General features: G+C 39.0%; 1 protein-coding gene across 1 annotated transcript in view; it reads left to right on the forward strand.

Moving 5' to 3' along the window:
• LOC116328881 (interleukin-1 receptor accessory protein-like 1) overlaps positions 1-12,764 on the forward strand; it is a 317,602-nt gene that overhangs the window by 61,329 nt on the left and 243,509 nt on the right. The window lies entirely within an intron of this gene.

The following is a 12,764-nucleotide window of genomic DNA, read 5'->3' on the forward strand; positions in this document are numbered from 1 at the left end:
CAGCTAGCGAGATTTGGAATTGCAATAAAACACATGTCACATTCATTTATTTGTCATGCTATGATTTATCCTGGTATTGCTATAAATAAAACATACTGGGACAAAATATTGTCCCAGTATGTTTTCTCTGCTATTATTTAAGTGAACTGCAAAGCGCTACAAAGACATCGGCTGATTTAGAAATTCTAGGCCAGTACTGATGCTTAAAGCAAGAATATGGCCGATGGGTTTGTTGGTGGTTTCCGTTTAGTACCTGAGAAAAAAAAAAATCTTCTTCATAATAAAATTAGATAGTTAATTAAATTAAGTTTTTAGCTCTTCTCAAGGTTAGCTTTGAAGATTTTACCAGCAAAAAATTGCTAATTTAACCTGCTGATATTTATTGAAACAGCAGATAAATATCACCTACCGACACCTGTAAATGTCATCTTATTTGCCAATTGATCAGTCAACAGGGTTGATATTGACCAGTCAGCAGATCAGATCTATCACTACCCAGTGGTAGTGGAGTGTGAATAATGGACAGTTACTGTGACTACTGTAACCACAGAGTCCTGGTTTCAAAACATGGTGTTGGAAATTAGCATAATAGGTCCCGTCTAATGTGCACAAATAGGAAAAAATTAACTGATATCTGACTCATTTCTGGCAAATCAAAATGCAAAATATCAACTTACCATCAAAGAAGAGTTTCCCTCAGTCCAGTTATACCCTACTGTTTATTGCTACTTATTACTATAGTAGGTACCATTTCATTTTTCACGCCTCACAGGGAGAAAATGTACCAGCTTGTCTAATGTTTAAAATTCTCCAGTTATGCAGCTATTTGTCAGGGCACTCTGGTGCTCAACTAGTTGACCTAAATCACATTGATCCCATTATGGCAAACTTTTTGAGAGCGCCCTCTTTTTCAGTCTGTGTGGCCAGCTTGGATTGTTAGAGGAACAGGTTTGATTTTTCTTGGGGTTTTTCTGTAAAAGGGTATTTCAACAACTTCAAAGAAAATTGAAAGGTAATTGAATCAGCTGAAGTGGAATTAAAGGAAAGCTTAGCACGGACAGAGAGATTCATACGGAAACTCAATATACTGTAGACCAAAACAGGAGACAATTCGTGTGTAAGGCACGTGCTTCTAAATTACACACAACTATACACGCTGTGCTCATTTAAAAGCTTTTTAGCCGTGACACTGCAAAAAATGCTAATTAGGTCTTCCCACATAAGCAGAAGGTGGTTTATTGGTTGAGCACATGTTTGTTGACTTAAAGTGTTGGGAAAGATGCCAAGACGTGAAGCAACCAACAAGTGAGCACGTTCAAAATCCTGTCCACCCCCATGTTTAATTATCTTTACATGCCAGAGAAAATAAATTACCCTCCTCCTCAACATTAATAATATTGCTTTGTGGGGTTTTTTGGTTGTGGAATAATGAATTGTAAGAAGACGTGGTGGCTGGGTTGATTGCATGAAATTTGAGGAGCTACTGTAAGTTCTTCAAAGTTTTGATGAAACGATTTAATTCAGTAAACAAGAGAGCCAAATAGCTCTACTGTAACCAAGTAGCTGTTAGTGATGCACAGTTCATTCGTTGTGTTTCCAGTTATTTTGTATTTTTTGCGTTTGTGTATATTTCTTCAGGTGTATAAGTTCCCAAACATAAAACCCAATATTATATCCAGACATTTCCACCACAGCTACAATAGAAGCGGCACAAAAGCTTCCAGCGTCGAATTGAAGTGCAGACGCTTCTTTCTTCTCAACATTTTGCACCAACAGTCAGCCATCATTCAGTGGCAAAGATACCAATTTCTTTACCGACAGCCGTCTCAGAAAGCAGAGAATACAGCATAGCTGGCTCTAACCTCTTCTTCTGCAGGTAAAAAAAAACTCCTCCACTTTTTTCTACCGCTGCTGCTTTGTCCACCCACGCTTTAAGTATAACCCACAGCCGAACACCAGAGATTAAAACCAAATCTCTAGGTGTAGGCCAGCGTCATCAGAAGGGAAAGTTAGCGGTAGATGCAGGTGAAGTTGTAAAACGTAAGTTCTGAGCCAATCGTAGAATGTGTTACATAACTGATATCTCACCGTGTCAACTGTGTGCTAAAGATAGACAAAAAAAATATTTGAAATGCAGAAAAAAACCAGATATGCTTCAGCTGCAGGATCAGTAGAAAATGTGATGACATGCCTCAACATTTTTGCTAAAATCAGCATAGCACAGCTCATCATATTTGGGTCTTTCAGAATATGGATATAAACTTGTAAGGATCGTTGTAAATGCGGGGCAAGTCAATAAACCAAATATTTCAATACCCTAAATTATGTAAGCATAGCACTGTGCATGGATGTGACTCATTGCACGCACAACTCAAATAATCCCCTCATGGTGAAAGATAATATTTGACATTTTTCCCATAAAGAAATGCCAGTGAATCTGGAGACAAAGAGGGCAATATCTCCTTGACATCTGCCAGTAAAATAAACACTAGATTGAAAGGAAAAAGCTTTGCTTTAAAAAAAGAAACCCTTTTCAGAGCTCTAATATAGTGCTTTCTGTGTAAAATTTATAAACCGCTTGTTGCGGCGACAAATAGGCCTTTCCCAACCACACAAAGAGCTGTATGTGTGGGTGTCGGGGTGCCTGACAACTCTAGCACCCCCTGCTCCCTCATCTGTTGCTGCTGGCATGGATGCTCCTGTCACCAGAGCCACACAGATCCCAAGGACAGGGCACACGTTTGTTCATTTCTAAACCAATCGCAGCCAGGCATCATCCTTTGCCTCCCCGGTTTCTGCTCTGTCCTGTATATCTTTTGGGTTCCACACATATGCTTCTTGTCCAGCTTGCGCCATCTGGACTTGTCAGTGACCCCGTTCTTACTCTCGCTCGTGCTTTTCCGTCTGACTGCGTCCCTCATCTCTCCCGTGTTCCTACAGCTTAAACATTAGAGACCACTGCGGTCATGTGCTTGCTGCCTGTTGTACATCCTGCAGAGCTCTACTGTATGTTTGGCATTGCTGCACTGTGCAGACCTCTTTTGATTCAATATTCATTCCTGCTTCAGCGATTCCCCTCAAGTGTGCCCCGCTGGTCTCTCCAGTAATGGAAATGTTTCTTGAGTGGGCTTCCAAGGCCCACTGTGGATGGAGGCTTAAACTCACTGTGAATGTGCTCTCGATATGTCAGGAAATTAAGTAGGGTTGTCGACTTGCAGGCTGTCAACAACTGTTCTTTTTTTTTTTCTTTTGTTTTGTTTTGAACCTCTTTTTGTTCTTTTTCTCTGCACGAGATGACCACCGCATCAGTGGTGGTTTGTTTAGTTCTTTGAATCTAAAATATATAATTGCTGCTGAAACAGAACATCGATGTTTCAGTTTTTATGTAACCTTGTTAAGATCCACCAGGTCACCAACTAAATTGTGATCCAGCTACATGCTAAACAAGCAATTATAAAAGCAGTACATTTTTAAAATGAAGTCTCATACATCCATCTCGACCTTGCATTTTTGTCATGAGCTTTTCCATTCTTGTCCATGTGTAATATAATAGGCAGAAATTTCATTGAAATGGATCCTAATGTAACACTAGCAGGGTAGTGATTATATGGTGATTGTTAACAGGTTAAGAGTTCATTTTTAATCACAGTTCTGGCAAACATACTTACAAAAAGTCAAGGAAATCCTGGGCCAACATCCACTTATTGGAATATCCGATCTGACCGCTTGCATTTGCAGTGGTCAAACACAAACTTATCTTTCAAACAGACTTGAAATTTGTATTGACGGTCATGCCTTTCCCTACCACTTATCCCACTCACCTCTTATTTGCTCGTTATCACAAGGACATTGCCACGCAACCAGTCATCCAGCCTTCAGTGTTGGTATTTCTAACTTGGCACATAGTTTTATGTCAGATTCATGCTTAAGCGGGAAATCTAACTCGCAGCTCATGGCTAGAAACCCCTTTATATTACGCCTTAATCTTCCATGCAACCTAACATATACCCAGGGGCGGATCTACCGTGGTGGCATTGGGTGGCATATGCCAGCCTAGAATAATCTCTTGCCACCTCTAGGGCCACCCTAGTTTTGTATATGACAGTGTTTACTAAAATAACCTAGAATTAACACTTTGAGCCTAGCCACAATTAACACTGAATATAATTTCTAAAATTGAAAATATTGCATAATGTTGATTTTTGCCACCCCATCTGATTTCTGTGCCACCCCAAGAAAATTTCTCTAGATCCGCCACTGCGTGTACCTCACTCGTCAGGTCAACACAGCCTGCAACAACTTGAATGCTGTGGGAGCTTGTGGTGTAGGGTTTAGAGGGGTTTCCGGTTATGTCGTAAGTTAGGATGTAGATTTTCCGCATAAATCTAATTCACGCTTTACCTTCAAACACCACCTCTATGTTGGATCATTGTTTTCTAATGTTTCTTTTATTTGGTACTAATACTTACATTTTGTGTGGAGAAGTGGGAGAGGGTGAGAGGTCTTATTGTACAAAACAAACAGGAAATGGAATAATCCAATGGTAGGAGACATAGAATGTAGGTTTTTTTAAAATCATACATGGAGTGATCATTTAATTTTGGTTTGTAAAACTTAGTTGGTGACTTGTTGGATTACATTATTTATTGTTAGTATTTGTATTTGTATTTTTTGACTTGGGTCCAGTTAAGTAGCTACTTTTCTCAATTCCTTTATGCTATTTTGGGTTTTGTGGATATCGTTACAATTTTGTCAATTTTGTTTAATTGGAATCCAAAATTTACTATTCACACATACTGCCTGGTTCCTGACAGTCCTCTTCATGACTCTTCCTGAAGAGTCATTGTCTAAATGCAATGGAGGTGATCCACTGCACGTGCCAACTGCTCCAGAACAAGTGCTCTGAGTGTGGGGGAGCGTGAAGGAAAAACACATTTTCTGCACTGCCTTCCATCGCTGTCCAAGGAGATGACCCTGAAGTTTATTTAAATTAAATCAGCTCCATTTAGAACTGGTCGAATATATAATTATCAAGCCCCTTAATGCCCATGTCTCTTGAACTCCATTACGAAAAAAGGAACAATTTGAGTTTTGTTGTGTGTCGGTAAAACCAACTGATAGCAAATGGCATGGTGACAGTAGTATGGTGTTTTTGGCTCACCTGGGAATAGTTGGAGGGGTTAATCATGTTTTTCAACAGAAATGTAAAAAAAAAAAAAAAGAAAGTTGGCCATAGAGGATGTTTTTAGATATGACAGCTTTCTACAAAGTTCCTATTGGCAACTTGACCTGGCTGAGATAACTCTTCATTGTCCCAACACGAGGCTGACTGATGAAGGTAACGTTTTTCCCCAAGTCTGAAAGGTAAATGTCACTTTCCATCTATTTTCATAAAGGCACTTCACCAGTGGAAAGATCTCCATTACGTTAATCTTTAATTTGTAAAATATCTCCAAAAAGTCCATATAACATTCACACATAACATTATATGCAATGTTATATTGCATATAATATTATGTGTAAATGGACGTTTTGTGCTATAGGAGCCATTAAAAGCTCTTTTTAATTGAAAGTTTTCACATGATTATGGCAGCAGTTGTATTTAAATTTCAGTAAGCGTGTTCAGGTGTTAAGGGTTGTGTATTTAAATGTTAAGTGAAACTTCAACCGAATATTCTCCAGTTTTATTGCTTGGAAGTCTTCCATCTTTAAAGCATTAACCTCTTTGGATTAAGCCAAAGGGGTCAGTGGCTCATTTATCCTTGCTGTGATTGCTTCCAAAATGGCCTTAAGTCAGAAATGTTCATTTTCTTGAACATCTCACTTTCTTAACGGCAGCGTACAGCTGCAGGTGTCAGATAATAAAGTGTATAGATGTCAGATAAGACCAGAGTAGTGAAACACAGGCTTGTTTTGCTTGGAGCATCATGAAGGAAAAGTATAACCTCTCCAAAACTGGCCACAATTGATTCAAAATCATAGATAGGTGAGGTAAGGCTCTCTTGTTTTCAATTGCTGTTCTTTGAGTGCGTATATCTATCTGTACTTGTGTGCCAATTTGTGTTGGTGCTTGGTGCTCGTGTGCCAATAGATATATCTGTTTGTACATCTACATGTCCTTCTAAAAGCACATATTTGTAGTTATTTATAAGTGTGTGTCTCTCTAAGCTTTTGAGCTATCAAACAGACAGGGATCATTGCCTGTGGAAAACATTTTGCTTGAATATTTTTCTCTTTGCTTTGAGCTTTCTCATGCCTCTGCAGACATATTGGAGTGGGCGGCTGTGCAAACATCAGGACGCGGCAGGTCTCAGCTGTCCAAATGACAGTCACACATTCACTTTGCTGTGACAGTCACACGCTTAACGCATTCAGAATAACACTGATGCATCCATGCGCACAGACAGAACATGCGCAGTCACGCCGCTGACACTCTCACTTACCCGTCTAGGCCTGATATGCTCGCACTACGCGTCTGCACTTAAGTCTCTATAGGCCACTTTACACAACTACGCTGTCTTTAAACCACAACTAACCCACTTCTCTTAGTCAGGCTAACCTCTTTTCTCACACACGTTGTACACACACATATTTCTTTAACCTCCAATTCCCAAAAAGAAGGTTGTAAGTTGGATTAATATCAGGAGAAACTGAAATTTGTCATAAAAACATACGTGTAACCCCAGACTCCAGCTGCTCTCACAGGCTCAACATTTATTTGGCAATTCCAGAGTAAAAGCTATTGACGTGTTTGTGTTTGCTGCTGTTTTCTTTTGGGAATAGTGTAATACTTTATATTTACTTACTTAAGGTGTTTTTACAAGCCAGTCAACGCAGCTATGACAGGCTAATGCGGTATGCAAAGGTCTGTTTTTATGCTGACTGACTTTATTTGTACTCTGGTCAAGCATATCTGCAGCCTCTAATGAAATCTCTGATGTTGTAATCCATACCTTTAGGGGTTTTTGCTGTTTGAAGGACAGCCCTATAGAACAGAGCAGGCATTCTGGGACTAAATAATTAAGAAACACCAGGAGTAGAGGAGGGTTGCAAAGCGGCTTGCAGTGATGCTCTGGACAGGGTAAACAAAAGGTTCTTTCAACTGCTCACTTATTCACAAGGGGTCACTAGAGCAGATGGATACACCTGTTTAAGACGGCAGATTCTTTTTTTTACACCTTCCTGATGTAACAGTCCCACAAATTTATGTTTGCCCTTGCTAACAACTACACTGTAGGGCCACAGTAAACATTAAATGGTGTAAATGTGTCGAGATAGGTTAACTGGTGATTCTCAGTTGGCTGTAGGTGTGAATGTAAACATGGTTGTCTGTCTCCGTGTATTAGATCGACGACCTGCCCAGGCTGAATCGAATAACCGGAATCAGTTGAACCATCAGCTGCTATATGGACTGAGATGAGCTGATTGTGGTTGAGCTAGGCTAACTGAACTAATGCTAAGCCTGATGATGTACACTTCCATACTTCAGCTTGTGGGTGTGTCTCGAGTTGCAGTTTCATAAATATGCTACATGAAGATGTCACAGGAAATCAGCTGTGCAAGGTTGTCACATTAAATCACAATAAAGGCATGGGAAGCGGAAAGATGTTGTCCGTTAGTAACCTCTCTCTCCTTCATTTTATCGCCTGAGTAACTTTTGTTTTTAGTGGTAAATCTCAACTAGTTTGATGCTTCTTTTCACGCCGAATGAGCATTTTAGGTAGAAATGGCAACATCACCTTTTTTGTTTGCAATACTGCAACAAAGACTTTAAACCCCTATAACATTAATTGTCAAAACACCTGTCTAACTTTTGCTTCTGTGCCTCAGCAAGCTTTTTAACTAAAGCAGGCCGGATCAGTTCATCCACCAACTCTACCTCTATGCTTAAATAATTTCAACTCCAATCTGTCAGAAAAGTTTAGTTTCTCTCCATTCACACGTTCATCCTTTGAGCGCCAGGCGTGCTGACAATCTGCAGTGCTGATTTAAAGTAACTCACTCTTCTTTCTCTACAAGAGATTTGTGCAGTATAGCTCAGCTGGGGAATCATTTTGTCGACGCAGCCAGCACATCCAGCTAACTCAGCATCTTGCAAACACATATACACAAAAACGTACTTCCCGCTTCCATCTTCAGACTTCTTTTATTTATTTATTTAATTTAGGTTTTTTTTAGGGGTGGGGGTTATTGTTCACTTTTTGATTTGATTGTTCTTTATAGCACCATCTTGTGTTCTCAAGTTTTTGACAGTTTCTTATCTGGCTCCGTCGCGTTTATGCTTTTTATCCTAAATTCTGTTTTTTGTTATTTGATACGAGACATGTCTCTAAGCTGCTGACATATGCATCATACATCTATATTGGTCTCCCTTTCTTTTAGCCTTTTTCTTTTTCCTTTTCAGTATTGTCTGAACCAAAGTGCATCCAAATTACTTGCTGATTTATTAAGGTATATGTCATGGCTGTGCTGAATTGTAATGGAAATGGAAAGCAGGCTCCATCTCTTAATTCTTTAAAGGGAAATGGACAACAAGTAAACTGAATTACTCAAATTAACCATGGCTTAACTGAAGGACAGGAGGCGAGCTTTCAATACAAGGCCTTTGTGATGGCTTGTGCAACCAAAAGAGCAAGCAAAATGAGGAAATTAATTTAGCAGGTTTGACTGAATAATGCAAATGTGATTCAGTTGTCATTTTGAACCCTAACCCTTGGTTCACATTGGTAACAATTAACCCTGGGTTTACTCGATTTTCAGACAATAACCCTGTAAAAATTGAGGCCAGCGTTCCTCTTGAGCAAAGCCGCTCAGGTTCGAATCAGGTTTAACCTGTCTTGGATGTCTTAAATGGTTTTTAACCCAGAGGTAAAAGCTACAGTGTGGGCAAAAAGAAAAACTAAACAGAGAGAAAAAAGGCCAGTTTTATTCGACGGCTGATGTCATCTTGCAGTTCTAAGAACTGCTCCTTTCTGCTCTTAGTTGTCATTTTTAACTGAATGGACTTTTTACATTTCCATGATTAGATATATAGTCATGTCTGCAGCAGGGTATTATGATCATATTTTCCTCGTGTATATACATTGTGTATTCCTCTCTTGCAAGGACACGCTATTGCAACAGCAGTATAGGAATGGAAGCATAAATAAAGGGTTGTTGAGCTGTTTGTGAGACAGAGATAGTCTGGCGCTGGCTTTGGGGAAGACTTCCTGCTTTGCAGATTGGTTCCAGTCTGCTAGAAAACCAATATGAAGTTTTAAGGCAGTGATAGCTAATGGAAAAGGAAGGCTATATGTGGTTAAAAGAGTTTTTAAATCCTCAAAGCGGGACATTCTGCACATGAGACCTGAAAGCAACTCATAGAGCATGTTTACTTCTTAGTTCAATTATACATCCTAACTGCTCTTGAGCGAGGCAGTTATCTTGGATACATCTATTATGAAATTCTGGGTTGATGTCCATGTTTAAAATAAGTTTGGCCTTTAGCTGATGCTCGCACATTATTTTCCCTCAATTTTATTTTGTTGTTTTAACTCATTCCAGGCAAGTACAGTACTGTGGAAAAGTTTTTAGTGCTCTTGAGCAATAGTTTCCAGGCTTTCTGAAGGTCTTTCAATGTGTTTCTTTGGACATTGACTGCTTTTTCCAGTGATTTTCAGTCCACTTCTTGTACCTGGAATGTTTTTGTTTGTTACACCAATTAACACTGACCTATGAATCATTCAAGCACAAAAAAGGCGCATAACGTAAGGGATAAACCGATCTTGTGTCTACTCATAACAGGGTAGCTTAGCAAAGAACCAACTTTTTTCTTTAGCTACTTACTAGCAGCATGTCACAAAGAAACATCTTTGTTCCCATTTCTGTAGTTAAATCTATGAAAAATTAAAAAGATAACACAGTGTAACAGGCAGAAAATAATATTTGGCACCAACGAGGTGATTCCCAAAGAGCTATTAGCCAACTATTTGACACAACTTGGCATGCTATGCAGTGTTTCCATGAAAAATGAGGAAACTGGACAAGTCACGTCTTTATAAAATAGGAAAACATCCAGCAAAGACCTGACACAGGGCCTGAGAGATGCATCTGGTCCTTCAATGGATCCATCTACTGTTCACTGAAGCCTCATCAGTAATGGACTATGTGGAAGGCTGGTTGTCAAGAAGACATTGTTGATGACAAAAAACAGTTAGCAAGGGCTGAGGTGTGCCAAATTACACAAGAACTGAACTGGAAATGAGTGACAACAGGTCTTATTTAGTAAAGAACCCAAATTTCAGATTTTTGGTTCAAATCGTCATCAGTTTGAACAGAGATAAAAAAAAAAAAAATAAAAAAAAAGAGGTGCTACAGTGAGTGTGTACAGCCTCCTGTATAACACGGTGAAGGCTTTGTCATGATTTGGGGGTACATTTTAGCCAGTTGCTTTGGAAATCTTGTCAAAATGAATGGAATTATGAATGAGAGAGAGTACTGTCAGATTGGCATCCACCATGCAGTACCATCTGATTGGCAGCAGCTCCCCTTTTCAGCATTGCAATGATCCCAAACACACTACCAATTCCTTAAAAGCATACCTGAATAGAAAAACACACAGCGAATACCGACAGTCATGGATTGGCCTCCCCAGAGCCTGAACCTCAACATTATTGAAGCAGTGTGGGATCATCCAGACACGGAAAAGAACAAAAGGCAGCCAACATCCAAAGAAGAGCTTTGAATGTCCTTCAAGAAGAACTATTCCTGAAGACTACTTAAAGAAATGACAAGAAATCTGTGTTCAGACTGTGTGAAAGAATAAAGGTGTTCAAATACCAAATATTTGCTACAGTTACCTTATTGTATTTCCTATTATGTTTACCTGTTTCAATAAATCGATGCACCTATTTTTCATTTTCCTAGCAAAACGTGAGGTGTGGCATAAGGTTTTTAGACAGTATTGTAAGAATAAAAGTAATTTTATGCGGAGTAGGTGAAGTCTTTTAAAGACTTCCTGTTTTTAACCCGCACTAAATTAATATCACACAACATATAAATATCTGCCATCTTATCTGATGACTTGAAGCAACAGGGAAATATCTGCCCATACAGATATTCAGCCAATATGTGGGTGCATCCCTATGATTAACACAAGTGGCTGTGTAGGAAGGTTGTGGCTCGAGTTGCAAAAGTATATTCATGTGAGGAAAAATTATATAAATACCTCCAGGCTGAATAAATACCTTGAAAAATAACATAAAACAACAAAAAAGTATCGGCAGCAGCCCAGAATTTCACAATTGGTGCATCCTGAGATGTTGCCTTGCTTCTTCCTCTCTCTACAGAAACTCTGCCAGGCTGTCGCTGTGGATGAAAGTGTGTTGTGAGTCAACCTGCCCGCCCAAATAAACTTTACATAATGATAGTGCACTGTCACTCTAATTTTCTTCCGTCTGAGTAGTTAGCTGTGCTAATGCATTTCTTGCTGGTAAGCTATTCTTTCCATGAATGAAAGGGGCAGCTCTCAGACAACAATGACAATATGGTCTATTTTTTCGTGAGAGGATCTGCTGAAGTGGGCTTAAAGAACTGCGATGATGACAAAGAGCTGCTTATGAATGTATGTTTTTAACTCTTGTCCTTGTTATCTTTGTGTGAACATAATTTCAGAGAGACGAGAGATTTCGACAGAGGGAATTTAACAGTTACCAATACAACTGCAGATGGAAAATAAAGACATAGTTCTAGATATTTATGATTATTGCCCACAAAAGATAAAAATACTGGTGCATGGATCCTGAAATATTGATTATTGGCTGGGCCATATCTGTATTTTCATGCTTTAATACCAAGCATAAGGATTCCAAAAAACAAAATAAATAAATAAAAGCTGAGGTGCTTGTGTGAGAAGCCATGGAGCTAAGGGAGTAGTCAACTGAATCATTTAATACAGCTATTCTTGTTTTGCTCGAGAGAAATACTAGTTTGTCATTAATATCACTGCTGCATGATATTGGTTCACTGTTAGATTACGTAGCCACCGGTCACTACCAGCCTTGGCAGCCCCACTCCTCCTGTGTTAATGGCCATAATGGATGCAGTAAACAAGCAGGGTGGAAAGTGGGACAGATGACATCTCATGTAATCAGTGCGGTTTGGCTGTATTTTGATGTAGAAAATAAATGGTTGTATAGACTGGCTGAATGGTTATTTGTCTGTTTATTCTTACACAAAGCGGTGTAAAAGCACTTACTGCACAAGCATTGGGGTGCTAACCTAAAGGAAAAGAAGACTGCTGGTGCTAGCATTGCTTGTATTATCCACACACTTAACGTTTTCTGACTTTTAGATTAGTGCACACAGCTAAGGTCATTGTTATTGCTCCCTTTAGCCATACTATACACAGGCAAATAGTCCACACAACTTCATCCATGTTAGCTGATTTTTTTTTAGTTAGCAGGAGTGAAATACCTTAATACTTCCTCTTTACTTATCATTTACTATTAATTAAGTATTATCAGTGTTATTTCTATTTTTAATATCTAAATTTGAAGTTCTTCTTTTATTGCTAGTACTGTATAAGTCTTACTTTTTTAACCTTAATTTTGTCAGGAAGTAAAACTGGAGGTTTCTTCCTGTTAAAAGGGAGTTTTTCCTTAACACTGTCACCAAAGCGCTTACTCATAGGGTGTCATATGATTTTGATTTCTCTGTTTTCTTAGTATCATTGTAGGGTCTTTATCTTACAGTATAAAGCGACTGTTGTTGTGATTTGGCGCTAT

This window comes from Oreochromis aureus, linkage group 23, assembly GCF_013358895.1.
Source record: "Oreochromis aureus strain Israel breed Guangdong linkage group 23, ZZ_aureus, whole genome shotgun sequence".
NCBI lineage: Eukaryota > Metazoa > Chordata > Actinopteri > Cichliformes > Cichlidae > Oreochromis > Oreochromis aureus.